Source organism: Grammomys surdaster, unplaced genomic scaffold (assembly GCF_004785775.1).
Source record: "Grammomys surdaster isolate TR1022 unplaced genomic scaffold, NIH_TR_1.0 125767, whole genome shotgun sequence".
Lineage (NCBI taxonomy): Eukaryota > Metazoa > Chordata > Mammalia > Rodentia > Muridae > Grammomys > Grammomys surdaster.
The window spans coordinates 421,106-425,867 of NW_021620598.1; the positions used below are offsets into that span (position 1 = coordinate 421,106).

Here is a 4,762-nt window from a genome sequence, read left to right on the forward strand (position 1 = left end):
AGAGGAGAGGGGGGAGAGGGGAGGAGAGGGGAGGGGAGAGGGGAGGAGAGGAAAAGAGGAGAGGAGAAGAGAAAAGGGGAGGGGAGAGGGGAGGGGAGGAGGGCAAGAAAGAAGAGGGGAGAGGAGAGGGAGAGGAGGGGAGGGGAGGAGAGGAGGGGAGAGGAAGGGAAGAGAGAGGAAGGGAGGAGAGGAATGCCAGGATATCTGCAGGGACAGACACTTGTGACACTGAGGGAGCCTGGAGGCCAGCATGCCCTTTGGCATGCTAGTAGGCACTGTTTGTCCCTTCCGAAAGTGATAAGGGAAATTACTCTTTTGCACAGAGGGAACTGGCCTCATGAGTTCCTGAGGAATGTTGGCTTTTGTTTAACTGTCAGAATTTGGGGGAGTAGAGTTTCCTCTGAATTTGCCAAAGTGGCTGGAGATACCTGACTTCCCAAACCAGGGTAGCTCCAGAGAGAAACCAGGGCAACCACAAGAACAGAGTGGGGAGGTGGGGGAGGGAGACGGAGGAGGAGGCAGCAGCCTTTTAACAGAGACCTAGAGCTTAGCCCTCTCTCTCAAGTTCAGGCCCCTTGTGATGGTGTACACCTTTAACTGGAGGCAGAGACAAGCAGATCCTCTGTGAGTTCAAAGCTAGCCCTGTCTACACAGAGATTCAGTCTGGCCAAAGCAGGACCCTTTCTCAACAACAAACAAACAAACAAGCAAAACACCACCAACAAAACCACACAGAACCCCAATCTAAGCCTGTTATTTGCTGGCCCCCAAAAATACTGCTAATTTGAATATGGGGGAAATTAGGGAATTAAAGGTTCAGGGGAAACAGTGTGTTGGTAAATATGAAGAACATTCCTGTCAGCCCTATTAGCCACATAGTCAGTGAGGTCTGACTGGCTCCAGCTGCTGCTTCTCTGTGTCCTAACAGAACTATTTGTTTTCTTTCTCTCTCTCTCTCTCTCTCTCCCTCCCTCCCTCCCTCCCTCCCTCCCTTCCTCTCTCTCCCTCAGGTCCTGGCCAGAACTTAAGTATGTTCTTTCTGGGACTCTGTACAGATGCTAAGATTTACACCTTGTCTGTCCTGGGGTGCTTTTCTTCTAAACTCTAATGAAATTGTCCTCAGACTTAACCTCTTAACCTGCCAAACTTGAACTCAAACTTGAACTCAGGCCCTAAAACCCACATGGTGGAAGGAGAGGAAGGTTCCTCCACAGCATGCCCAACCCCCACGATAAATAGGTAATGTAAAATAAATGAAGAAGAGGAAGAAAATATGACAACCCAGTTGTTAGGTTCCGATCCCTGAGCTGAGGCTAACTTCTGAAAAGCTTACAGTTAGTGCTCCTTGGGGACCTCTGGAAGGAGCCACTTCTATGACCTTCTCTTGCCACTGGCTCTCTATTGGTATATATATACCTGTGGTTACCTATCAACCCTCATGCTAGCCCCAGACTAACCTCCAGCCTGGGAGTTACCTCCATAGTTAACATTTATCTGTTACAAAATATCAAAGGCTAGGGTCCCAGAAACTCTGGAGGTAGGAGGATCTCTGTGAGTTCCAGGTCAGTCAGGGCTACATAATAAGGGGCTACCTCAAACAATAATAAAATCAGCAGGGTATGGGGGTGGAGTGGGGTAAGGGCTTTAAGGGGAGACATGGCTTTATTGGTTAGAGCATTTGCCTAGAATGTATGAAGCACAAGATTCAAACCCTGGCAAAGCCGAAAACCAAACCAACCAACCAACCAACCAAAACCCCCAAACACCTGGCAAGAGAACTAGAAATCGAGAAGTGGACTCCTGGCTGCACTGTCTTCCCCTGCAAGGGTAAAAGCTAAGAACCAAACCGTGAGGGTTCAGTGTGTTTATAAAATGCAAAGGTAACAGATGAAGGGTACCTGAATTCTATCCTAGTTGACATTTATCTAGTAAGCCTTGTTCAAAAGGTATGCCATTATTATCATGTGCCACCAAGAAATAAAACGCTTTCCTTGTGAGCTTGAAGGCTCTTTTGAGCAAGTCTGGAGTTCTCCTGGACTGTCTGCCATCTGTCATCTGTCTCCTTTCAGATAGATGTGAGCTCTGTTGAAGTACCTGAGCATAAGCTTGTGGAACAGGGGTGCTTGAATTCTATAATTTTGTGACGCAAGCCACATATGGTTTATCTAGGAGTGTCCTCTGCTCCCACCGTGTGCAGGCATGTGCATATGTCACATGTATAAGCCAAATTGCTTATTTGCCCTATCTTCAACAGGGTCTCTTTGGTCCTTGAGTTCTATATGTCTGAGGATGGCTTTGAACCTGTGATCCTTCTGCACTTTAAGCATTGGGATTACAGTCACGTACCACCATGCCTGGTTTATTCGGCATTACAGATGGAACCCTGGGCTTCTTGCTGCAAGACAAGCAATGAACTGAGCAGCAGTACCCCCCATCTGCCACATCCCCTCAAGACCCTTACCCTTAGGCAAAGCAAACTAGACAACTAGACACAATCACGCACTGTCCACTCCAAGCCACATCTCCTTATAATAATCTTAAGAATCAACATCAGTCACTGTCCCCAGATACCTCATAAAAAGCGGCTTATAGGCGTATTTGGTGTACATCATGGCAGGGAAGCTGTGCGAGGTCCAGAGTTCTTGACAACTCTCGTTGTTGGCACTCAGTGAAATCAGGAAGAAGCCAGCTCACATCTGGCTCTCTCCTTCTTCCCTTTTTTGCTTCAGCTGCCCTGAGGTCCTTCCCTCCCCCAGCCTGGAATAATACAGCCCACTTCAGGCTGAGTCCTTGTTCCTCAGTGGTGGTCTATGGAGCTTCAGCAATGCCCTAATCTGCACATTTCTCAACCCAGACAAGTTAGACCAAAATAAAAAATGACATACATTTCTAAAAATAACATTAATAGGAATCGGAGGGCTGGCTCCATGGTTAAGAGTGCTTGCTACAGTTCCAGAGGACGCAAATTCAGTTTCCAGCACTTATGTAGGGCAGATCACAACTACCACAGACACCCCTACACACACACACACACACACACACACATAAGTAATAAAATTTTAAATAAAAATAAAATTGAGAACATTGGATGGTCCGGACATAATGCTGTCCATCAAAAATATCATCCTAAGATGCTGAGCAGACAAGATGTGACTGGACAGTTTTGCTGACTGCTGAATCTGCTGTCAAACTCATAGGGGGAAACACTCTAACAAGTATTAGCTTCCTTTTTTTTTTTTTTTTTTTTTTTTTTAAAACAGGGTTTTTCTGTGTAGCCCTGGCTGTCCTGGAACTCACTCTGTAGACCAGGCTGGCCTCAAACTCAGAAATCCGCCTGTCTCTGCCTCCCAAGTGCTGGGATTAAAGGCGTGCGCCACCACCACCCGGCCAAGTATTAGCTTCTCTCTCTCTCTCTCTCTCTCTCTCTCTCCCTCTCCCTCTCCCTCTCCCTCTCCCTCTCCCTCTCCCTCTCCCTCTCCCTCTCTCCTTCCCTCTCTTCCTCCCTCTCTTCCCCCCTCCCTCTCTGTCTCTCTGTCTCTCTGTCTCTCTCTCTCTCTCTCTCTCTCTCCTGAGGTTGTGTTTTTTATGTTTTCTTTGTAAGTCACTGAGACTGTTGTGTGCTGACATTCTACACAAGAAAACTGGCTCACGCATTAACCCAAGCAGTATTTAGAAAGCATGACACTGTCTGCAGGACAGACAGAATTAAACATGAGGACGGACTCTAGGTTCAGTCATAAGAGCTACTCCTTCCAAACCTTTGGCCTCGTTGAGTTTGACCAGAAAGGGTTTGCTGGCATGGCTCCACCCCTTTCCCTCACTCCCCACATGGGATCAGATCAGGCCAACTGGAGCAGCTTCCATCCTAGTGACCAGGCACAGTTAATACAAAATCAGAGACTGAGTCAATGTCTTCACAGAAAATTGTCCAGAGACCAGGTAGGAAGTTGTTCAGAATTAAAATGAAGTAACCCAAGCCCGGTGGCACTTGACTCTGGTTCCAACACTTGGGAGGCACAGGCAGGTAAATCTGAGTTGGAGGCCAGCCTGGTCTATAAGAACAGTTCCAGGACAGCCAGGGCTACACAGAGAAACCTTGTCTCAAAAACAAAGCAAAGGAATGAATTGGCCAGGGTCCTAGGGGCCCATGTCTGAAGTCCGGACACATAGGAGGCTGAAGCAGGAAGGACTGAGACCCTGTCAACACATGCACACACCCCTACACACCCCCTACTAAAGACTAACACCTACATGAAGCTGTCAACACATGCACACACCCCTACACACACCCTACTAAAGACTAACACCGACATGAAGCTGTCAACACATGCACACACCCCCACATACACCCTACTAAAGACTAACACCGACATGAAGCTGTCAACACATGCACACACCCCTACATACACCCTACTAAAGACTAACACCGACATGAAGCTGTCAACACATGCACACACCCCTACATACACCCTACTAAAGACTAACACCGACATGAAGCTGTCAACACATGCACACACCCCCACACACCCCCTACTAAAGACTAACACCCCCACACCCTACTAAAGACTAACACCGAGATGAAGACAATCTATGAACAGGACACTACACCCCACTATACCCGGGGACAGGGGCGGTCATCTTGGAGGAACCACGGATCTACCTGGGCAGTGACATCAAGGATTTCTGACTACATTGGGTGAGTGACCAGCCAGACCACACCTTGGCCAGGAAGAGCTGTTTCACTAGCATGCCTTCCCCCCCC

General features: G+C 48.0%; 1 protein-coding gene across 4 annotated transcripts in view; it reads right to left on the bottom strand.

The window, feature by feature from the left end:
• Nucleotides 1-4,762, bottom strand: part of A4galt (alpha 1,4-galactosyltransferase (P blood group)) — a 23,826-nt gene that overhangs the window by 10,027 nt on the left and 9,037 nt on the right. The window contains exon 1 of one of the 4 annotated variants that reach the window (XM_028788748.1): nucleotides 2,572-2,749. The exons of the other annotated variants lie outside the window; for them this stretch is intronic. The gene's annotated coding sequence lies outside the window, so the exon portion shown is untranslated. Of the gene's footprint in view, nucleotides 1-2,571; nucleotides 2,750-4,762 lie in introns of those variants that run through there. 4 annotated transcript variants of the gene reach the window in all.